Source organism: Amaranthus tricolor, chromosome 8 (assembly GCF_026212465.1).
Source record: "Amaranthus tricolor cultivar Red isolate AtriRed21 chromosome 8, ASM2621246v1, whole genome shotgun sequence".
Lineage (NCBI taxonomy): Eukaryota > Viridiplantae > Streptophyta > Magnoliopsida > Caryophyllales > Amaranthaceae > Amaranthus > Amaranthus tricolor.
Window position 1 is genome coordinate 14724512 of NC_080054.1, and position 26602 is coordinate 14751113.

Sequence of the window (26602 nt, forward strand, 5' to 3'; positions counted from 1 at the left end):
ATGCTAAGGACCGCAGCAAATAAGTATTAAAAAAAAGTGAAAAAAAATTTAAAGGCAGACAGACCCAACTCCGCGCCTCTCCTAGCACTCCGTGGCTCGCGGAGTGCTTTCTGACTCAGAATAATTGCTGCAGTTTTGCTCTTGACCGCAGCAAATAACCTTTATACAATCCTTAATTGCTCCGGTTATCAAGGCCCGCAGCAAATAACCGTTACATTTAATAAATTAAAACCCGCCATTTCAATTTTTTTTTTCACAAACTCGACTTCTTCAATTCATTGTTGCGGTTGTTCTCAAAACCCATTGAAAAAACGCTTCATCTTCATCTTCATCTGCTTCGTTCCTCTTCTTCATCTTCACAAACGTAACAGCAAAGTTCTTCATCTTCACAAAGTTCTTCATCTTCATCTGCAAACTCGAAAAACGCGGTGTTATAACAGTTTCTTCAAAGTTCTTCATCTTCTTGGTTTATAAACCCACGAAATTTAATACTTTGGTCTTGTTCATCTTCAAAACCCACGACATTAAGGTATTTTTTCTCCTTTTAATTTGTTAAGCATTTAAGTTTTGCAAGATATTCATGAAAAAACTCGAAAATTTTGGCAACCGTTTGTATACTAATTTTATTTCTCTGTTTTTCGTTGTAGATAACATAACCCACGAAATCAAGGTAATTATATTTATTTTACTAATTTGCAAGTTCATATCTTTATTGTTTAACATGTAATTTAGTAATTTAGTGAATTTTTGTTTGAATTGTTATTTGCAAATGATATGTTTTGCTTTTGCTTGTATGCTAGTATGCCAAATCTGGATATTATTTGAACAAAATTTTACTAATTGTGAATTTTACAATATTCAAGTTTATGTTATTAGTTTGTTAAATATTTGTGTAATTTGTTAAAAATGTGGTTTGTTGTTATAGTTATGTCTTTAACTATTAGAATTAGAATGTGATTTTATTTACAATGTAGTGCTTAATATTGAAGTATGAAGTATAAAATTAGAATATGAAGTATGTATATTTAGGGTTAAATAGATTTGGTATAAATAAGTATATATTTTTTTAGGGTCAAATATGTTTGTTAGAAATAAGTATATATGTTTTAAAAGTTGTGTATTAATTTTGTTTTCAATCAATTAATCACACTAATTAGGATGACAAAAGATCTTTCTTGGATGTATGGAAGCATTGAATCGTCGGAATTTATTGATGGCGTATTAGAATTTTGTAGTATTGCGGTTGAACATCAAGTTAGGACGGGGGGAGTTGGTTTTTATTGCCCATGTGTCAGTTGTGGCAATGTATCAAAGGTAGATAGTGTTGATATCCTTAGGGAGCACATACTTCGACGTGGGTTTAGGCCTCAATATTATGTTTGGGTTTTGCATGGTGAGGAGGGAGTCTACAAAGAGAAAAGTGTTGTTGAGGACATCAATAATGTGGCCGATGTCAATGAGGATGTAGTAGATCATGTTGATGGGTATGAGACAGATGAAGAGAATGTCGATGAGGATGTGGATCGTGTTGATGAGATGATGGAGGGAGTCGAGGATAAGTTAGGAAAATGTCCTCGTGTATTGGGATCAAGCGGAGATTCGAACACAAGGACTAAGGAATGATGATGATCAAGGCGATGATGATGATCCATGGATGATGATGGATACATCTGCATCATCGTCAAGAGGAGAGTCAGCAGAAGAATCTAACCAACCAACCAGATGATCATGGCGAAGACGAAGACGAATAGGATCAATCGAACAACGATAAATCAACATTCAACAACTACAAATAAAAGGTATGACAAAAAACGACGTGGGCTTTGATTCCTTTGAGATACGTAGGCAGCTTAGTATTCCTTTGGGTACTAGGTTCATGTCCATTTTCTCCCTCTTTTTTATTAATCATCTTTATCGACATTATCGTTGATTTATTTCTTATTAATTTATTTTTTTCATTCTTTTTAGTAAATATGTTAACAACGATGACAACTTGACAAGAAAATGAATTTCGCTAATAATCAAGTAATCATCAAAGGTACGTCTGCAATATTATAGTATTTTTATATTATATTAAAAGGAAAAATAAAAATGGAACCGATGGTCCGACCCGCCCGTCCCGCGAGTTGGAACTGCCGGAACCGCTTCATGAACCGCCAAGAAACCGTTTGGAACCGCCCGGAACCGAAACGTTCGAATCGGGTTCCAAATGGAACCGGGTGGAACCGGAACCGGATGGAACCGGAACCAGAACGGAATCGGAACCAGAACGGAACTGGCCCAACCCGGATCGAGGCCATCACTATCCTTAAGAAAATGATGTCTTATATGTATATGTTTAACTCTAGAATGATGCACTGGATCTTTAGATATGCATATGGCACTGGTATTATCACAATAATAGGCACACATTTAAATTAGCTGTTGTTTGATCCAAAGCATTTGGGAACAGCAAGCTACTGCTGCCACATATTCTACTTCAGCGGTGGATAGTGCAACGGTGTTCTGTTTCTTGGAACACCAAGATACTAAACAAGAACCAAGAAATTGTATCATATCTGAAGTGCTTTTTCTGTTTACTAGATCACCTGCATAATCTGCATCACTATAACCTTTCAAATCGTAGACATCACTTTTTGGATAAAATAGGGACAAGTCATCTATTCCCTTCAAATATCTCAGAATTCTTTTCACTGCTGTATGATGTGATTCTTTTGGGTTTGATTGAAATCTAGCACATAAACCAACACTAAAAGCAATATCGAGTTTACTTGCAGTTAGATATAATAAAGAATCAATCATGCCTCGATACATAGTTTGATCAACATCAATACCATTTGAATCTTCATCTAATCTAACATTTGTAGCCATGGGTGTGTGGTTAGTTTTAGCATTATTTAGACCGTATTTCTTAAGAAGTTCTTTTATATATTTTTGTTAATGAATAAAGATTTCATTAGCTATTGGTTTAATTTGTAAACCAAGAAAGAAATTTAATTCTCCCATCATACTCATTTCAAATTCAGTGCTCATTAGGTTAATAAATTCTTTACATAGCAATTCATTGGTAGCATCAAAAATAATATCATCAACATAAATTTGAACAACTAAAATATCAGAACCTCTATTCTTAAAGAATAAGTTTTGTCAATTTTACCTCTAAAAAAGTTATTTTCAATCAAAAACTTTGATAATCTTTCATACCATTGCCTAGGAGCTTGTTTTAGCCCATAAAGAGCTTTATCAAGCTTATAGACATGATCAAGAAAAAAGGAATTTTCAAAGCCAGGGGGTTGTTCCACAAAGACTTCTTCATCAAGAAAACTATTTAAAAAATCATATTTCACATCCATTTGATATAATTTAAATTCATAAAAGCAGTAAAAGAAATTAAAATTCTGATAGCCTCTAACCTTGCTACCGGAGCAAATGTCTCTATATAATCAATTCCTTCTTGTTGATTGTATCCTTTGACCACGAGTCTTGCTTTGTTTCTTACAATGATTTCGTGTTCATCCAATTTGTTCCGAAATACCCATTTTAGTCCAATCACCTTTTTGTTTGTTTTGGTTTGATTCTAAGTGCCATACTTTATTTTTTTCAAATTTATTTAGTTCATCTTGCATGGCAACAACCCATTCGGAATCTTTTAAAGCTTCTTCGTGATTCTTGGATTCAAGTGTTGAGAGGAATGCGAAGTGTGCACAGAAATTTCTCATTTGGGATATGGTTTGTGTTCCCTTGTTCAAATCACTGATTGTCAAATCAAGTGGATGACATTTTTGATATTTCCAAGGTTTTGGTACAAAATCTCTTGTGCGAACAGTTGTAGGCTCAGGGTCATTGACTTGATTGCTATTCTACTAAGCTTCAACTGGATCAGTTTGCTCGTTTCTAAGAACAGCTGGATTGGGAACGGCTTGCTGGTCCTCATTTACTAGCTCTTCTGTTTGGTCTGGTACTTCGGTTTGTTCTTAAATCAGCTGTTCTCCTACTATTCTTTGATTTTGCTCTTTAGTTAAATCTTCATCATCTTCCAAATTTGCAAAACCTATTTTAAAATTATTTGTATCATGTTCACTTGTCATAAAGTTAGTTTTATCAAAAATAATGTGAATGGATTCTTCTACGCACATAATTCTCTTGTTGTAAACTCTATAAGCTTTACTATGAGATGAATAACCAAGAAATACTGTTTCATCACTTATTTCATCAAACTTTCCTATATTTCATTTTCCATTAACATGAACAAAGCATTTACATCCAAACACGCGAAAATAGAAAATATTCGGTTTTACACCTTTAAACAATTTATAGGGGGTCTTAAAAGTGATAGGTCTTGTTAGTACACGATTTAAAATATAGCATACAGTATTGACAGCCTCGGCTAATTCCATGTTCTAGCCATTTCTTCAAATATTCTATTTTTCTTTCTATTACACCATTTTATTGTGGGGTTCTAGGTGCGGAAAAATTATGACTTATTCCATGTTCATTACAATAATTCATAAAGCTTGAATTTTCAAATTCTTTACCATGATCTGACCTTATGTGAATAAGTTGATTAAAATTAGATTTTTTTATTTTATTAGCAAAAGAAACAAACTCATTAAAAGCTTCATATTTGCTTAACAAAAATAAAGTCCCTGTAAATCTACTATAATCATCAACAATAACAAATACATATCGGTTGCCACTACGGCTTTGAATTCTTATAGGTCCACAAAGATCCATATGGATTAGTTCAAGCGGTTTTGAAGTGGTCACCACATTCTTTGGTTTAAAGGACGACCTCATATGTTTTTCTTTGGCACAAAGATCACAAATTTCATCCTTTAGGAATTTTATGGATGGCAATCCTCTTACTAGATCTTTTGATCTTAAGGTATAATCAAAGAAAAGCTAGCATGACCTAGACATTTGTGCCAAGGAAGAGGATCTTCCTCTATGACACTAAGGCAAGTTAAACTCGATTTGGGAACAGTGTTGATATCCACAACATAAGTTTACAGAGTTACTTTTGTCACAGAATTGAGAAATACTTAGTAAATTATGTTTTAAATTCTCGACCTAAAATACATTATCAATTGCATGGGAACTTGACCTTCCTACTTTTCCTTTGGTGATGATTTCACCTTTCATGTTGTCACCGAAAGTCACAATTCCTCCATTATAGGTTTCCAGTAAGAGAAATTTTGATTTATTACCTGTCATGTGCTTAGAACACCCACTGTCGAGATACCATGAATTGTTTCCCCTCACTAGAACCTAAAAGAAAAATTAGTTGTTAGAATTAGGAACCTGGTCTTTCTTGGGTTCCTTGTCGATTTGACATGAATCAACTTTCTTAATCCAGATACGATCAACATAGCTTCTGTTAGAGACAATATGTTGTTCCCTTTTGGCACACTGGATTTTTAGATGTCCAGTTTTTCCGCAAAAGGTACAGACTTTGCTACTTGGGAGATCGACATAGACCTTTTTCTTTTTATTATTCTTATGGAAATCTAGGCCTTCTGAGTTTTTACTTTTAGCATTTAGAATCCATTTGGAAACATTTTTTATTTTCTCTTTTCCTCTTGAATTTAATTCAAGTTCTAATTTATCATCGGCTTGGTTGCATTCTAGGTTGATTTTCAATTTTTGAAAATCACTACATAAATCATTAATTAATGTGTCATTTAATTCCTTGTTCAAGTCAAGTAATTTATATTGGGTCAATTCAACATTAAGAATAATATTCTCCTTTTTTACTCTTTCCATTGTTTTCTTTAAAATGACATTTTGATCTAGCAAATAAAAAAATTTATTTTGGACATCGGATCTAAAGGCATTTTATAAGAAACATGATCTTTACTAATCTTAAGGTCTTTTTCAAGTTGGAGACATTTATCATTACTTTCTTTCAAATTATCTTGTGCCTCCATAAGCAACTCAATTAATTTATATCTATTTAATTTAAACAGATGGTTAGGAAATGAATTAGAAGACTTTACCTCCTTTCCTTTGGACTTCTCATTCTTACTCTCGTGTGAGGCCATGAGACATAAATTAGCTGTTTCTTCTTCTTCGGGGTTTTCTATCTCAGCATCACTCTCGGATTCTCCCCATACAGGAATCATGGCTTTGCGAAAGTCGGTTTTATTGAGATTTCTTTTGGTTGGTAGTCTTCCTGTTTCCCTTGCCCTTTTCGTTTTTCCACATAGGGCAATCTTTGATGAAGTGATCAGTACTTCCACATTTGTGGCATTTAAGGTTGGATTTGGTATTTGAAGATCTTCTTTCTTTATTGTTTCTTTGATTGGTGTATCTGTTGTTCCTCAAAAACTTGTTGAATGTTCAAACCAACTTGGCAGCCTCTTCTTCATCACATTCTGACTCTTCTTGATCAGCTGCTGTCAGAGCCAATCCGTTGTTTCGAGAACTGTCTGCTGTCCCCAGATGTAATTCGTGAGTCATAAGGGAACCAGCTAGCTCTTCCAGATTGAACTTTGTAAAATCTTTGGATTCCTGGATGGCTGTGACTTTGGCTCTCCAGCGTTCATCTTGAGGTAGACTCCTTAGAATTTTCCTTACGTGTTCATCGGCGGGAATGAGTCTTCCAAGAGAGACAAGTTCATTTGTGATGTTTGTAAATCTTGTAAACATCTCTTTGATGCTTTCTCTAGGTTCCATTACGAACCTTTCATACTTTGACATCAGCAAGTCAATCTTGGAACGCTTCACTTCACTTGTTCCCTCGTGGGTAACTTCCAGCAGATCCCCTCCCATTTGCATAACCTCTGAAGAACACGCTTCAGCAAAATCTTCATCCTCCTCCTCCTCATCCTGTACCAAACCTAAATCACTATCATCATCATTTTCCTCAAATTCCAGTGCAACACCCACTTCATTATCAAGACCATCCCCATTTGCTGATGGAGCTGCATCACCACCCTCTTGATAGTCAGTAATCAACTTACCGGAGTTAACTAGGCTATCAAACACAGAAGGAGAAATAGAATTCACTAGCTTCTCAATCTCCTTCTTTTTATCCGTGTGCTTGATAGCATCATTTTTTAGAACAGCCAAAATCTCATCAGCTGCAGCACTGACAATGTTGAGTGGCTGCCCTCCCAACTGCTGCTGAATGATACTTAACATTGTCTCATATGCAGCTCGGGTTTCCTTTGTTTTTGGCTCTACCTTGAGGGTGCCTGCTCAGAGAGTAGCTCCCTCTCCTTTTTCCGCTTTGAAGATTTCTTCAGCTTCTCATCAAGCTCAGAAGGTCTTCCCCTGGCAGCACGGTCACCAAATGATTTTGGGTCAATTTTACCGTAGAGAGATTCTGGCTCCCCAGTAGCTCATGCTTATCCCTAGGGCGTGAATTTGTGGTGAGAACTAGACTCGAATTCGCCCTGTATTCATATTGCTTAAATCATCCATGCGCTTCTGCACCTCCTCCCAAATTCGACATTTACCTATAAAGATAGAAAACCAACAAAAAAAAAATAAGTACTATTCGTGGTGTTCTACACAAAACTAGGGATTAATAAATCAACACTTGGTGGGCATTACCTTTACTAGCGCCCAACACAGCAAATTCCATTACAGATAAACACTTAAATACCACAAAAAAATTCCACGAACACAATAATCAGATAAATGAAAACCAAGTATTCCACTTCCATAACTGAATATTAAAGGCAAAGACAAAATTCCCAAAAACAATAACCCAAAAGGAAAAAAAATGGAAGCAATTCAGAACTAAAATCATGGAAATTTGTTTTTGATAAAGTATCTTGACATTTACACATCATAAATGAAAGTGAAATTAAGAATTTGAGAGCAATAAAAGAGGGCATTATAGGCGAAATCAGTAGCTTAATTGACAAATTAATTTTAAACGGGTAAATGGAAGAAGATTAAAGAAATTATACCTTGACTGTTACTGGGGAAAATGTTTGGGTTTCGAGCATGACCTAGAAATGAATATCATCAATGGCCTTACTTCTGTATTATAGTATTAATACATCCAAAAATTAAAAATTGCGATTTGTTCACTAGAAAAATTGAAAACCGTAACATTAAATAATTTCACTAGATAAAAACCAAACAAACTCATTATCTATAGCCAAATTAAACTCAAAGTTTATTCAATCAACCCAAAATCATGGAATCATCAATTAAATATCAAACAAACTAGGTAACTGAACAACTCAATCGACAAAGCTAGCATAGCTAATTTCAAAAGGACATGAAATGAATCAGTAAAGAGAGAAGGAGGGAGAATAACAAAAAACCTTTACAAAAATTAATGCCGTGAAATTTTCTTAAATGAGAGATGTATATCGTAGTCGTAGCTGGTTACTGCTAAACGAAAAATGATTCTTCGCTCAAGGGTGAAGAGTTAAGGAAACAGAAGACCCGTTGGATATTTTTAGATTTTAACCAAAAACCAAAATAAACCGCCTTTCATGTTTTTCACAAATCCTCAAATCTCAAAAGATCCAATTAATCTCAATGTGGGGATAATATGATGATGAGTAACAATAAGAATATATAATAACATAGAAGAAATTGATAATCTCGATATTTATGAGGATTAAAAGACAAGAATATTAAAAACGGAATAATAATTAAGAGGAATACAATTTTTACCTCTGAATTGGCGGCAATGAATTAAGGGAAAGATGAGGCAATAGCCACTGCCTTCTGCGACATCTATAACTGAAAATCAGAGAAATGAGGAAAGGTTAATTAGGTTTTGAATGGTTTGAATGGAAAGCTTGGTTATTCAGTTCTTGATGCTCAACGAAATTAGGGATTTATGGTTTGGTTATTTAATTCGAAAATCAGATAAAGAAGGCAAGATGAATATACCTGCTGTTGCTTTATCCCTAATTCTAAAATCAGATGCGGAATAAGGAATCTTGTTTCTTCAAAAGTTGAAAGCAAAGGAGGGAGGACCCACGTGCTTCAATCAATATCAAAGGAGGAGGATGGCCATTGTTGTGGTGTTTCGAAAGACTCAGAGTAAGAAGAAAGGTTCTTGCTAGCTTTATCGAAAATTAGAGATTGCAGGTCTTGCTAGCTTCATCGAGAATCAGAGGTTGCAATTTCCTTTGTGTGTAGCGAAAGAGAAAGGGATTTGGAACATGGGAATAAGAAAGGAGATGATGAGTAGTAGAAAGGGTAGAACAAAACTGGTTTGTTTAATATTTATCCTAATTATTATTATCATCTAATATTATTTATATTTTCGATGGGATTTGTATGTAGTCAATAATTCTATGTTTAATTTATTTTGAGTCAAATACTTTTGAGCTTGGTAGCTTTTTTATTTCTTAAACACCTCAAATTTATATTTGTTAAACAGATATTTTCAAAGTTAAAATATGTAGTATAGTGATCAATATAATATTGATTTCACATTATTATTTAATTTTGCATCAATATTTTAGTTCTTGCTTAGCGTTTATATTTGAATAAGTTTGTCACATATTTTTTTTTTCTTTTTTTCTACATAGTAGCAGCAAAATTAGTAAAATATTTGTTAAAAATGAATAAAAAGACAAATATATATTTGTAACAGGGGCGGCAATTTCGATACATAATTAACATTTAATAATAATGTTTAATACAAAAATATTGCGGAAGTCTCAAAATGTCGATTTGTTAAAACTTTAAATCATAAAAACTGAAGTTGTTTAAAACAAAAGTAAAATATTACATCTGATAAGAAATATTGTTTGCTCCAAATGAAAAAAAAAATTACATCATCATCAAGTCATCAATAAAGGTACAAAACGCAGCTAAGTTTTCGATAAATAGTAATTGCTGCGGCCTGGATCGGAACTTGAAACTAAATCCTGCAAAATGCTATTATCCATAATACGGATGACAGCCGATTAAATCGATCAGCGCTTAACGCAGAACATAACTTCCTATCCAGCTCAAAATACGAAAATTATACGCTATATTTACAAAATAATAATGTAAGTACGAACTTATAATTAATTGACACCACCGTATACTTTTACTATATTCTTTTTCTGTTCCATACTTTTAAGTCATTATTAAGATACCATTCTTAATCCTGACAGAAGTACGTTACTGCCACTTATACAATTCGGTAATCTTAACACTTAAGTAAATTTATTTGGTTAATACTCATAACCGTACCATGCATCATATCATCAACACTAATCAAGTTTATCACTGATCAACAAGCGCAACAATATACCACCTGATATATATAAGGGTCTGGTTAGGTGAGGATTGTAGTCCTAAACCCTAACTGTGGTGGGAGTTGTCACCCCTCCAATACAACTATGCTCGAGCTCTATAGGATATGTATCAAACCCCCTGTCTTACATCACATTTTACGTGCCGGCCAACTCGGATGCCGAGATTTTTCATGCCGGTCCATGGTTCGACATTACCTTACTATTAGTCATTCAATCAAAATTCATTCACACAAGTACATCACATTTTTATTACTACAATTTGACTTTGATCAACTTAGGTAATAGCTACTTTTATTTAATAAAATTCTTAATCATGGCGTAAAATTAATTTTTGTCTTTATACGTTCATTATTATTTTACACATTAAATTTTATTTATAACTTTATTTTTAATAATTCATTAAATTCACACTAATAACTTAACCCTCTATTAATAGTCTCCAAATTAATATTTTTCATAAGTAACTACAAAAATATATTTCTCTTTAAATAAGTTCCTAACATTAACATTTTCAGCTTTACAATAAATAAAACTTTATTCTCTTCATAAAAAATCAAATATTCTAATTACAATTCAAGTTAAATTTGTATCATTTGGGTAAGTTTCCAAAATTCTACAAATTCCCCAAAAATCAATATTTCAAGTTTAGAAAAAAAAAATAAGTAAACTTATTAGATTTGCAAAAATCAACATTCTAGTTATACAACAAATAAAACTTATAATATCACAAAAATCAATATTTCTAGTTTTAACATTTATAATTCTCACGAAAATCAATATTTCTAATTATAAAACAAGTAAAACTTATAATCTCACAAAATCAATATTTCACACATAGATTGAACGGCAAGTATACTAAAAGTACTTTTACATCATTTTACATAAATTTTGGTCAATTAGTTAGCAGATAAAATATTTATACTAAATAGTGATTAAAAGTAACTTTTATATGAAATCTCATATATTCAAGAAAAACACTTCAATATTTAATAGCTTATAAAAATTTCTCAAAAATATCTTTTTAAATTGCTATTTTATTATTATCACAAAAATAGTTGTAATAATTTAAAATAGTAAATCAAACTCTTAATAAAAAATACGTTCATAAAATATACCTTATAAACTAGTTTGAAGGCTAACATAAACATATTAGTAAAAGTTCTAACATAAAAGTTCTTAAATATAATAACATTCTAAATGTAACATAGAACTCATAAACATACTAGCAAAAATATATAACATAAATTATACTTAATATCACTAGAATATAATTTTGCACCCAACTTTCTAAACTTGTTCAAAAATTATTAAATTAACATACTAAAAATACTTTTAGCATACACGTACTTAATATAATCTTGATTATAATTTCATTAAACTAACTTCATACTAAAATATATCAACATATTTCATACTTTACATATTATAAAGTAAATATAATGTAAAGTTCTACAAAAAGAGTTGGGTAAGAAGCTGTCATACCACTAGTAGAAAAAACAAACACTGCAGTTTTTTTGCCACCGTATGCTACAGTTTCGACTCCAAGCATAAATGATAGCAACATATAGTCTTTTTTAAATACTGAGATTTAAAACCGCAGCACAAAAACACAGTATATGCTGCGGTTTTCCTAGAACCGCAGCATATAGTTACACAAAAAAAAAATAACTATATGCTGCGGTTCCAGGAAGGCAAAAGTATATGTATATTAATTACACTACCAAACACATAAATTAGAGAGATACACAACCACCTTTTCTTTCAATTCGCGCATTTCTCCTTCGTCAAAGTGCGTGTTTCCCCTAGAGTGTTGTATAAAACCTAAATATTATACTCCCTCCTACTCATAGTGAATGAGACATTTGGATTTTGCACTAAAACCAAGGAGGAGTGAAGAACCACTTAAAAGTGTGAAAAATTCTCTTTTTCCAGTAAGAGCATTTATAATTAAGTGTTATTGTGTTGTTGTAGTAAGCGTAAAAGGGTAAAAAAGAATAACAAAAATAAAAATGAGACATTTTCAGTGAATTGACCCAATAACGAAATGTCTCATTCTCTATGAATAGGAGTGAGTATGAAAAAATTAAAAAAGCTTATGCAATACTTATACATTAGATTTTACCAATGTTAAATATATAATATTAGAATTTAAAAAAGTGCCAAAAACGCTTAAAAAACCTTAAAAATGCAACTTAGCACGCATTTTCAAGCATATGACTATTGTTTTCGATTCTAACCATTTCAGCACAATAACATATACCAAATTGAAATAGTGTAGTATGCCATGTTTCATGGCAAATAAATCAAATTTGAACCACTTTATGCGAAAATGTACCAAAAACGCTTAAAAACCTCAAAAACGCAACTTAGCACGTTATTTCAAGCATATGACTTTTGTTTTAGATTGTAATCATTTTAACATAATAACATATACTAAATAATGTTGTGTGCCAAGTTTCTTGGGAAACGAATCAAGTATGAACCACTTTATACGAAAAAGTGCCAAAAACGCTTAAAAAACCTTAAAAACGCAACTTAGCACGAAATTTCAAGCATATGACTATTGCTTTTGATTCTAAACCATTTCAACACAATAATGTATTCCAAATAGTGTTGTGCGCCAAGTTTCGTGGCAAAAAACTAAGTTTGAACCACTTTATGAGAGAAAGTGCTAAAAACGCTTTAAAAATCTCAAAAACGCAACTTAACATGTAATTTCAAGCATATAACTATTATTTTCAATTTTAACCATCTCACACATCAATATATACCAACTAGTGTTGTGTGCCAAATTTCATGCAAAACAAACCAAGTTTGAACTACTTTATGCGAGAAAGTGCCAAAAATGCTTTAAAAACGTTAAAAACGCAACTTAGCACGTAATATCAAGCATATAACTATTGTTTTCGACTCTAAACATTTCAACACAATAATATATACCAAATAATATTGTGTGCCGAGTTTCATGCAAAACAAACTAAGTTTGAACTATTTTATGCGAAAAAGTGTCAAAAAAGCATAAATACTTCATACCTTGTGAATTACTTAATTCAAATATATTCCTTTTGTGTGATCTACACGTGTATAACTAAGATCTACATCATCTTCATCCACAGATTTTGGATTGATAAAGGGCAGGGAGTCTTCAAAAGCATCATATTCTTCCTCATCCGTAATATCACCTATACCAAGGATACTTCTTTTTCCCAGTACAACAATGATCATTTTTTATCAGACGGGTCTACAATGTAGAATATTTGCTTGGCCTATGTGGCTAGTATAAAGACTCCTCACTTTGTGCTGCATTCCTTTAGCTTTGTAGAACTATCAGTTGGCACTCTAAAGGATAACATCACCTTATAAAAATTGGACTCAAAAGCTTGATTTCACGAACAAGATGGACAATAAGATGAACCATTATGTTAAAAAAAAGGTGGAAAATACATCTCAAAATTGCATAAAGTTATAATCACGTCAACGTGAAGAGAATTAAGTTTAAAAAGATCAAAAATTTTACTAAAAATTGTGTTAAAGAACGAACATAGCTCAGTAATAGATATCTCACATGTTTTGGCAGTATTCCATGGATTGCAATTCATAAGAACATTTGCATCATTACATGACAATCGCGAGATTTCATGCTTCCCAACTTCAACTCATCATTTAGGATTACAAATCTCTTCATGTTGGATGAGTACCCAGACGGAACCTTAATGCCATACAAAGATTTACAAAATGCATGCTTCTCTGCTTTAGACAATTTTTAGCAAGTTGGAAGCAAATAAACTTTATCATTACTCATTTTCTTCTTACCGCACTTTCCCTTGTTACTGCCACCAGTTTCACCAGCTCTATTTCTTTTCATACTCACAATAACATGTGGCTACAACCCCGGACGAATACCCTTACATTCAAAGTAATCTCACACGACCTTAACATCCTTTGTCTTACCCGGAATGTTCATGAACGTCTCGAGTATGGCATCGCATACATTTTTCCTTATATGCATAACGGCAAAACAATGCCTAACCTGTAGATCTCTCCAATATAGAAGCTTCCAAAAGATTGATTCTTTTTTCCACAGTCGATCTTCACCCCTTTGCACTTGCATTGTTTTACCAAATACAGTTTCAACTCCAATAACCTGTTCATAAACCTCATAAACGGTCAACGGTCGACGAGCTACACATTCCTCAACCTCCCCGTTGAACATCTTTTTCTTTTTACCATATTGGTGATCTCGTGGGAGGAACTTTCAATGGTGCATGAATATGTGCTTGCACTAAGGAATCCAAGTGGATTCCATGTCATCGATACATATTGGGCATGCTTTCTTCCTTTTGTTCTGATACCCTGATAAGTTGCCATATGCCGGAAAATCATTAACAGTAAATAAGAGCATTGCACGCAAGGTAAACTCCTCATTAGCATGTGCATCAAACACGAAAACGCTTTCATCCCACATCTTTTTCAAATCCTCAACGAGAGGTGCAAGATATACATCTATGTCATTGCCAGGTTGTTTAGGACCCGAGATAAGAAGCGAAAGTATAATGTACTTACGCTTCTTACACAACCAAGGTGGCAAGCATTTCAACTTGTTTCACATATCATTTAGCCTGGACGATTATAAAATAGACCCAGTCTTGCCCAACTTCAAATTTGAATTCATAGTGGTGTATTACCTTTGTGAACATAGAACTCAACTTTAACTCGACCCAAAATTATTCTAACCCAAATGCACCTTTAGTGCAATAATCTAATCTAATCTAATCTCGTGACTTGTTTGATGAAATTATAAAAGCCCTGATAGGCTTTTCGTTCACTCTGACCAGACAACGGTGCATAGGAAGGAAAAAAACTCTGCACCATCCTCGTGCTCAAGTAATCCTTATTAACGTTGACTATACAGTTTTCGGAGTAACTGTTTAGCAAAAAAAAAAAATTCAGTAACCAGCTTATGCATAAAATAACCACGTGCATACTAAATGAGGGGTCAAAAACTATAAAACATATGTTGAAGCATTAGGGTCTAGGAATGTTTACAACATCGATGGTCAGATCTTCATTGATGATGTCTAGCTAATTGATTACAATTTAAGGAACGATTGTAGAATAGAATACAATACGACTCGAACTACATCCAGATAATCCTGGTTATAGATTGAAATTTTGAACTTGCATGAAAAAAAATCCAATAGAAAAATATATTTTCTCTATACAAAAAAAAGTAACAAACTCAACAACTTCCCAAACAAACTTGCCAACAAAATAACATAAATTATAGCGTATGATTTCTAGAGTATTTCAAAGCTCTAAGAAAGTTTCATATTCTCCCTTTGTAATTTTTAGGGATGGGCAAGAGTCCAATACCCTACCCAGGCCCTATTAGACCTTACTCGTTTTAAGGGTCTTTTTAGGGGCCCAAGTCTAGGTCCAAGTCCAATAAATACTTTAGACCCGAATCCAAACCTTAGACCCATTTTTTAATGTTTAAATTTTGGGGTTAAATAGTGAAATTAGGGTTTTACAAAACATTATGTCCATTTTGTTAAGCTCTACTCTATTCTCTCTCCTCTGGATTTCTACCCTTATTGTAAGAAATCTAGGGTTTTCCAATCAAACTTTCCTCCAAACTTTCAAAAATTAAAGGCAAAAACTTAGATCAAAGGTCACGTCAAATTAAAATTGAAGAATTTGGTGGTTCAAATCATTCAAACGCAAAACAGACATCATAAGAAAAATGTAGCTGCATTTTTCTTCAATATGGAACATGTATTCAACAACTCTAGTATAGTGTTCAATAATTTATAGTTTTTGGTGTTTCTTTTCATAATTTAAAAGTCAATTTAAGGGTAAACTTAGATTCATCTTCATTCATAATTATTAGACATTTATTCAGCATCTTTTTGAGAACCAATTATTTCCTACTAGATATTATTCTTTGCGGTTAGAATAATATGGAAATGAGTTTTGAGTTTATAAAAACCAAATAATGACTTTTTAGCCTGATTTTGGAATTCAGTTCAGTAAGAACATTTATATTGTACAACTACATTTCATATATTTTTCTTTAGATTATAAGACCTAAGGGTCCAGATTAGGTTAAAATTTTACACCCTTAAAATCCACTTATGAAAAAAGTTTTTTTAGGGTCTAAATGCGGGTTTGGATGCAATATATGAAGGTCCAGGTTCAGTGCTATTTTTTAGATCCCTATACACGACCCATACTCTAAAATGCCTATTTCTAGTAATTTTCATGCATGACATAAATGTAATTGACACGTATGATCCAATGATGTTCACACTTCATCAAATAGTTCCACCAATTGATTAACTTGATATAACCCCAATTTTAGGGAGTATCTTTCCCAATTGACTCAATGTAATTTAAGATAAGTTGTATAACACTATGTTTAGATAGAAGAAAATAGAGGAAAATAAAGATGCGAAAAATAAAGGATGTCATTTCCGGCATTTAGATACCAAAAGGGGAGAGGAGGGAAATAGAAGGAAGGGAATTGAAGGGGATAAGTCCATTATGTTTTGTACTAAACAAATCTTTTCAACATTGGAAAGATTTAGAAGGAAAAACTCAAAGATCTCTCTCCTCTTCCTTTCCCCCTCTTCTTCCCTCGCCTTTACAGCTTTACCTACCTAAAATACTATCACCATTAATGTCATTAACCTTCGCTTTCTCTTCGTCATTTCCATCCCCTCTTTGTTGCCTTTCCAAAGCAAACACCTTGACTATGTAAAAAAAATGAGTCAATATGTTACACGACGACTTTTTCATAGAAGATTTTGAGCCTATCGAACAACAAATCCCTATTACGTAACCAATGATTTACAATCATGGATTAACAACCATTACAAGATGCTATTCTTACAAACAACTAGAAATATAAGAACTATAAAGAAACCTATTTTAAAACCATAAAGTGAGGCGAAAATTGTTACTTTCTTTTAATTTCTCTTCCCTTCTTTTCCCTTCCCCCTTTCCCTTTCCTTTCTTTCTTTTCTTTCCAAAATTATTATCTAAACATAGTGTTAATCTTTTTTATCTATCATAAGAAACTAAAGCTAACATAGAAGTTCTCCATAATAGGTAGTCTGATTTAAGCTTTGAGTCAAAAAATATGGATGCTTGACTATTTTAAGTAAATCTTGAACAGTAGCGCGAGATAACAAATCAAAACAGCTAAGAAGATCAAAGAAAAGACACTCAAAGACCTACCTCAAAAATTGATATGGATTGGTGCAAATATCAAGAATCAACAGCTCCAGCTCTTGGAGAGAGTAACTAATTAGTAATGACCCATAGGTGACAACTGACAAGTGTTCGACATCATTGGGATTCAATGACGTTTACGAAACTTGCAGAACAATATGCTCTTGATGGAGTAACTATATTCGATTCCAATGTTTGTCGTCATTGTCACATCCACCTCTATTCACTATTCATTGTAGTTCAAGATGTGTAAAATATTAGTTACCCACTTCCGAAGCTTCTTTCTTAGTCTCTAAATGAATTGATCATTATCAAGCTCGCATACACTCATTTTTATCCATTCAATAGATTTTCAAAGAGGCTAATTGAATGGTTGAGCACTCCGAATCTACAGTAAGTTTTAACCAAAATTTGGCATGGCACATGGTCAACTTGACCAGAACGCCATAATCTGACAAAAATTTGTTCTGCTTCCTTAAATTGACCCTTGAAGCAATAACCCTTAATTAGTTCAGTGTAAGTCGCAACATCTGGGAAGCACCCTCTCCTAATCATTTCATCGCGTAACTCAAGTGCAAGCTCAATCAACCCAAGATTACAAGAGGCACCCACCAACATATTGTAAGTCACCAGATCAGGAGAAATACTTCTATCATCCATCTCTCTTTTGAGAAATAAAGCTTGTTTGATGTTCTCTTCTTCAGCAAGGCATAAATCATTGCATTATAGGTATATGTATTTGGAATAACACCAATAGCAACCATTAGTTCTTGTATGGAAAATGCACTTCTTGTGGCTCCACATTTCGCATAACTGTGGATGATGGCATTCCAAATGATAGGCTCGGGAACAATGAAATTTTCTAACATATAGCAGAGTAGTTGTGCGGCTTTATGAGCCTCTTTATGTAAACAGAGACCTTGAACAAGCATCTTATAAGTAATACAATTAGGGGTTATTCCCATTTTCAGCATCATACCAGAATCTTCAATGCCTCATCAAATATTCCAATTTTACATAAGTAACCTATGAATGAATTACAAGTGAACACGTCAGGAAGAAATCCTCTGTTAATCATTTTTCCAAACCAAATATATGCAAGTTTTATTTCCTGATTTAAACAAAAACCATGAATAAGAACATTGAATGCAGTAACATCCAATTAAGTACCCTCATGCAAAATTTTTATCCAACAATGAAGAGCTTCAACAACATCACCATTCTTAAAATATCCATCCATTAATATTGTTGATGTAATTAAATCGATATGCTTCTTCTCACACTCGCTTAAAATCCTCATGAGTAGATTCCTAGCACCTTCCACCAAACCTTCTTTAGAAAGAGCATGAAGAAGAATGTTACAAGTAATCCTGTTTGGCTTAATTCCATGTTGTGCCATTGAGGAAAATACAGACAAAGCTTTGTCTATATCACCCTTTAAACAATGACCCCTAATAAATGTGTTGAAAGTCGTGCAATTAGGCAAAGGACCTTGAGCTAACATCTCTTTGATAAGACAATCAACCTCCTCCAAGCATCCAGCTCTACAAAATGCATTAACTAGGTGATTGTGTGATCACATCAGGAACATAACACTTTGCCAATAGTTGACGGCGGAGCCCATGCGCAGCCTCTAATTTACCTTCCACACAGAAAAACCCTAATAAGCGATTCGAGGTCACAACAGTCAGTGGTAGCAGAAACCTTTGCCAATATAAATTCAGGAACTGAAACAGCTTCCCTGTCAAATCAATAAAATAACACATTATAAGTTCCTAGTTCCCACAAGCCTACCACACTTAACTCCATCCTCTAAGTCCAGTTCAAATATTGTATGAACTCTATTTTTCCACAAAACAAATTGAAAGATGATGAGGGGTCACATGAAATAGATACAAACTCAAGGGCCTACTGAATTTTTTAAAACTTGAACATGTCATTCAAACATCTAAAGGAAATAGAAGAAATGTAAATTTGGTACAGTTTTAAACCACTTCGAATATGATGATGTGATATCACGAAAGAAGAATTAATAATGATGAAAGAGCACTGTAGAAAAATGGCCACCTTATAGTCTTCAAACGATCCAAGGTGTCTTTCAAAATGCCATCTAACACATTAAAAACTGCACGAGATGCTTCTTCTTCGTGAAAATTATTGTTTTCTGATTCAGGACTTCGCACCATCTGTTGATAAGAGTCTCGTACATTCATAGCTATATCTTTAACAAACATGACAATTGCATCATATCCAACTATCCTGTACATATAACTTAATAATGAATTATAAAATTAAGTTATTTCAATGTTTGCTTCACCAATTAAGAACTTATATTCCACATAAGAATGAAAAGATAAGATTAAAGAAAAAATGACAAAAAACCACCTTGCAAATTACAAAACTATAACCATTAAAAGGTTCCTTTTTTTAAAAAAAAAATCTACCTTCCAAAAAAAAAATCTCATATCAATATCATTTGAAGGAATCCATCCAATTTAAGCAGCCATAGGTATGTTAAATGTTAATGCAACAATAATGCCAAAATCTTGCTACATGAACCAAACAAATCAATCAAGGTACGAAAATAGTTTATTCTTTAATCAGCCTATCCAACAATAAACCATAACTAGGAAAATCAATTATGATGTAGTCTTTTATATATATAAAGCTACATGAATCCAAACAAATCAATCAAGGTAAGAGAATAGTTTATTCTTTTATCAACCTATCCAACACTAAACTATAACTAGGAAAATCAATTATGAGGTAGTTTATTATAGGAGTATATAACAAGGGTTTGTCATTTTTATAAATAGTTGTCAATTTTTCCTTAAGATAAATAAAACATCAACAAAAACAACAACGCCGAAAGATTATGCTCAACTAAATGAACCAAAAGATCATTTTAATGGTTGTCCATATGAATTCTCCTTCAACATTCATTTTGATTTTCTATCATCTCAAAATGTAAATCTAAATTCATTATATATTTTTCCATTCTTGTCTTTCAGGTCATTTTCAGTGTTCTACACTCTTTTAAAACACTCAATGTTCAAACGCTTTATTTTCTTAACTGATTCACCGACTTTGTCCTTGCACATGCCAAAAACATCTAAAACGATTTTTTCCATCTTATCCTCAATATCTATGATGCCTAACATTTTCTTATATCTTCATTTCAAATTTTACATCTCTATGTATTTCCACTCATGCATATAAGCATCTACATTTCGACCACCGCTCTTTCTAAAAACCCAACTTTAAGATCCATATAGTGGCCTTTGTCTATTGGTATATAAGTTGCCCTTTAGCATTAGGGCACACCTCAATTACATAATATTATAGTATCCACTTACCATTTTGACATGTTGAGTATCCCGAATACTAAAAAAATATCCATTGTAGTAATCTATTTCTTGTGAATACTCTTTTTTGCATTTCCCACTTACCATTTTTGACCCCCACATTTATGGGTCATATCTTGTTCAATATCCCTAAAACTAAAAAATATGCATTGTATTAATCTATTTCTTGTGAATACTCTTACTTTTCGTTTCTCACCAGAGTACTTCACTTGGTACTTAAACGTATGCCTTTTTCAAGGAAATGCGAAATACATGCAAGTCTTTTTTTCTAGCCCTATAGGATTCCATTATTTGTCTCGTCAAATTAATTGCTTACATTTAGATCTCATCGCATAGATAAAACGTCAAAGGAAAAAAAAAGTAAAGTATAGAGTATGATAACTACACGATGCAAATTGCCCACCAATTAATGACCAACTACAACTCCAAATAAAAAGGGCAAAAATGTATATGCTTATTGCATTTAAGGTTACAAACTTACAATTCTAATTAACTTCATAAAATAATTTTCTATATGCAATAGAAGAAGAATAATAATAGATTCCCAAATTTACTACAATGATAACAATAATAAGATTACCCAAATGTCTCTATGATCACACCTAAAGGGAGAAAATGTGTTAAATGTATGGAGTCTTACCAATAACCGTAAGAAAGTTTCCTATTTATCTCGACCATAACATAAGCTACTCAATAAAGCTGGGAGTGACTTATCGGCTATAGCTCATAACTCATTTCAACAAAATATTTTTCCCATCTCTCCATAGAATAAAATAGTTAAACTGATTTACATCCAAATCTAGTATATCATGGAACAATGTGGCAAACATATACAACCTCCAACAAAGTTAAAATTCATTTTAGTGATACATAAATCATTGGGAATATAACTAATATCAATTTAAGCTCACTATTGGAAACTATGCTTCTCTAGGGAGCTATAAATGTACAAATCCATTTTATGTGCCCCTATGTTCACTATCATTCGTTAATAAAAAAATCAAGCAAGGAAAAAACTTAACTCAAACATTTTTTATACTTTCACATGGAACTTTTTCTTTCATATCAACTTAGTAGGTCTATGACTCTACGTAGCTAGATATATATTCGTCATCTTAGAGATACATAAACCATTATGAATATAGCTAAGGTCAATATAAGCTCACTATTTGGAACTATTCCTCTCTAGGGAGCTACAAATGTACAAATCGATTCCATGTGCCCCCAAGTACACCATCATTCATTGCCAAACAAATCAAGCAAGAAAAAAATTTTACTCAAATGCTACATAGAATACACCAAATTATTTCATCAACTTACATAATCAAAACATCGTATATAAGAAATTCAAACTATAATAAAATTGTAGCCTAAATGTACAATCAATGACATTAGAACATGTAATAAAAATCAAATTAGGGTTGAGAATAAGGAGAAATCTTAAGAATTGCGTGGAGAAAAAAGAGAGCTAAATCTTGCGACATCCACAGCTGATAAAGACAAAAGTGAAAAATTAGCATTTAATAAGATACAGATAAAGCAAATGGAGAAGTATAGAGTGATTTACTGAAAGGAGAAATATGTGATGAATGAGCCATGGATTTTCTTGAAATCTTCAAAATGAATGAATTTGCGGTCTTTAAACCCTAAATATAATGAAAATAGTGATTTGGAGAGTGACGGAAGACGAAAAGGAGAAATTCCACATGGTAGCATCCAATTTTTATGAAATGCCAATGGTAGCACTTTTTTAAGAAAATTCCACATGGTAGCATCCAATTTATGCACTATCTAATTGTCATAACATTTTCCGTTAAGTTCTTGTTAAATTCCGTTTAATTCATCATTTTGTAAGTTTTTTCCACATGATAGCTTCCAGTTTTTGTTTAATTCACCGTTTTAACGTTTAATTCATTTAAAGCCTATAAATGTTATAATAACTTTGTTTTCATTCAAATTATTGGCATTTCATAAGGTCAAATTGTTGGCACTAATAAATAATTCCAATCAACCTATCAAAAAAATCAACAATTCCAATCACCAATCAAAAAAATAACAATAAAAACCAACAACAAATCCACCTAATTCATGAGACTACTTATTAACAGCACTAAAATTTGATAATTCCAATCCACAAATCAAATCCAATCTACCTATCAATTTTATGGAAGAAAAACAAAAAAAAAAACCCTGATTGCAAACAACCCTAATTTCGCATAAGTGAAGAATGAAATTCGAAGGCACTGAAAACACTAATTTCGAAGGGACTGAAAACCCTAATTTCGAAGGGACATCAATGAACAATTCCATAATTTCGAAAGGGACTGAAAACCATAATTTTGAAGGAACTAAAACCCTAATTCGAAAGGGACTAAACAAAGAAAAACCCTAATTTCGCTAATGTAGCAGTGTTCATTCGAAAGGACTGGGGAAAAAAAAAAAAAAACACTCATAATTTCCCTAGTATTCATTCGCAACAAAGGAAGGAAGGACTGAGTTTGCAGAGACAAGTACCTGAGTTCGCAGCAATGGAGGAGGGAGGAAGGAAGGAATTTCAGAGAAGGGAGGAAGGAATGAGTATCGCAGCAATGGAAGCGAGTATGGCAGCAATGGAATGAGTATCGCAACTATGGTTGTTTAAAACAACCCCGACGCGCCCGTTGACCCGCCAACTAATACTCCCTCCAAACCAATTTAGAAGTTGGGTAAGTAAGGTATATAGGGGTATATTCGTAATTACTTGTGTGAACTAAGAATATTTAGATAAAAAAAGATTGACAAATAGAAATGGGACAACTAAAAAGACTTTACCAAATAAGGAAATGAGACAACTAAATTGGTTTGGAGGGAGTATTATATTACGGGTTGGGTACTCAACCCACCTTAATCGGGTCGGATCATAGGCCACAAAATAAAATAAAACGAGTATCGGCCGACTCGTTATATTAGGATTTTTTTGAATAATAATTTATTTGTACGCCAAGGGCTGTTAGACTAACCGATTAATAAGTAATGCTAAACTAATAATACTCCATTAAATAATAAGATAAAAGAAAATTAGTCAGTAACTCACAAGTGCTACCAATTACAACTATATTAAAGATTAAGAATCAAAAGTCAATAACTAATGTCATGAAGACTTGAAAAATGGAACTTCAATAAAAAGGTCAGTAACTAATATCATAATAAAGACTTGAAGGTACCAAAGAGCTGAGTCGATGGTTAACTGTGTTGATGATTATCCATAATCACGCAAGAAAGCTAAGATTAAAAAGCTCGAGTCCAGAAAAAAAAAATTGAAAAAACCGAAAGTGAGGAACAAACGGGGTACCCGGTGTCCCGACCCGACTTATTCGGGTACCCCAAATCCGAGTACCCGTATTAATTAGGCCGGAACACGGGCCGTTAAAAAAGGTACCCGAAATGTCGGGTACCCGCTAATGAACACCTCTAATCGCAAGGGAGGAAGGAATGACTTTTGAAATTCACACTTCAAGGTAACATTCAAAAGTACATGGTAACGGTCAAACTAACGTTTTTGTATTTTTAAGGCAAAAATTTAAATGCAAAAGTTGGATGCCACCATGTAGAAAATTCTTTAAAAAGTGCTACCAGTAGCGTTTCATAAAATATGGATGCTATCATGTGAAATTTCCTAAGAGAAAATGAGCAGCACAATTGTAGAATGAAGCCTGAAAATCACAAACTTGATTGTTTTTATCACGGTATAGTCTATTGACCTATGTTGATTCGGCTTGAAAACTTTTGCTCAAAATAATGCCATACTCATCCTAAATTAAAGAATCTGTTACCTATGATCTGTTGTAATTATTATTGCCACTTTACTTGTTTCTATGATCAAGTTGTTGATTGCACTTTAACTCTCACTAATTATATTTGACTCTCCCTAATTATACTTGACCTAATCAAATCACCTATCCCCCACCTAAACCAACCCCTTTCCCTCTATGTAGAAGTGGCACGTCCTTTTTCTCCGGGTCTTCTTTTCTCATCCCCTCTATTTCTCCTTCTCATTATAATTAACTTAATTAACTTTAAGTGATTAGTTATAATCTTAATTATATTAGTAATTATTTCATAGCCATTCTTACTAATTTCTTTACTTTTAAAAAATCATCAGAAAATATAAAGCGAAAGAAGGAATTGTTCAAATCAATTGGCACGATGCAAAACCAGTCCTAACCCTAGATTTTCATCCTCATTCTGGACTTCTCGCCACAGGTGGCGCTGATTTTGACATCAAGGTTAACCTTCTTTTTCTCTCTTTTCTTCTTTCATTTTTGTTTGATTGTCCATTATTTTTAATTTCTTAATCACAATATCAATTATTGCTCGAGTTTTCTAGTTTTGCGATTGTATACATGTATGATTAATTTGAGTATTCGTGTGATGAACTGCAGTGTTATTGTTACCTGATTTTCTTTGATTGTCCAATTTAGATAAATAAGGTATTAATATCTCAATTTTGAAATTAGATAGGTTTAAGGTTTTCGTAAGTGGAGCTTCTAACTATTGAATTCTTTAGGCCTGATTTCATATGAGTAAAAGTTTAAAATCTGCTGAATTCAGAATCACAATATTAATTAATGGAGTGTATCTCATGTCTCGAGAATTTAACCATCATATTAGCCTTTTGTTTGTGTTGGTTCACAATATGATATTAGAAGCCAATGTGACAAAAGAGTTTGAATCTCATGCACTCTTCAATTTATCTGGAATATTTAGAGCCATCAGTTTAAACTTTTGGTTGATTTAGTTCTTTGACATTAATGTAATTCATGAGTCCTAGAAATTTGGGTAAGTGATATAATTTTCATTAAGTGATATAATTAACAATATATGGCGTGTTTTGTTAATTAATGGATATTTTTTTCTTCTTTTTGTGTTAATTAACATATAACGTTTTGGGTTAATTAATATTGCATAGTAGTAAGTTCTTTATTAAAAATTTCTAATTTTGCATTTTTCCAAATTCAATTTAGGACTCTAATCATTGATGGTAGAGTCAGAAATAAGGGGTATTTATAGGCTAAGAAACAAAAGGGGTAAAATGCCCTAAAAGCCCTCGAAGTTTGGTTTGTGAAGAAAAGAAGTCGCGCAGTCTGTGGCTTCCATTCGACCAAATTGAAGGTCTATTCGCCCGAATGGGCACGCATTCGACCGAATGGGGCTCCATTCGTGGTTTCCAGCAAGTCAGAGCATGTTTCCTTGAAGTTTTAGGTCCATTCACCCGAAGCTATAAGCCATTCGCCCGAATCCAGCAACATTCGACCGAAGCAATCAGCCATTCGCCCGAATCAGTGTCCATTCGCCCGAATGGAGCATCAATTCGTCCGAATGCTTTCCTACTTGGCCTATTTTCGTCTTTTGAAGCTTTGGATGCCTTTTGGACTTTGCGGGGACCTTGAGGAAGACTTGGAATGCTTGAGAAAGCTGTGGTACGCGTGTCTAATCTTCGATCAAAGCATCTAAGTCTCGTACGCAAAGTAAAATACCTTGAAATCTCCGAAAATACCTGAAATTCTCTCAAAACACCATGGAGACAAGAACAAGGTAAAATCATGCATAAAGTGTGTAAAAAGTATTCTAAAATGCGAGACTCGACACTACAATAAGGAGATAAATGTGCTCTAAAAACGAGCACATCAACTCCCCCAAGCCAAACCTTTGCTAGTCCCTAGCAAATGAACTAGCAGCACAAAATGAAAGCGCGGGGCAAAAACAAATCTGAACTACATAAAACAATAAAACCTA

The 26602-nt window shown here is 33.1% G+C and overlaps 1 pseudogene; it reads right to left on the bottom strand.

Moving 5' to 3' along the window:
• Positions 1–11513: 11513 nt before the first annotated feature.
• On the bottom strand, positions 11514–23490 carry LOC130820509 (pentatricopeptide repeat-containing protein At5g24830-like; annotated as a pseudogene).
• Between the last annotated feature and the right edge of the window lie 3112 nt (positions 23491–26602).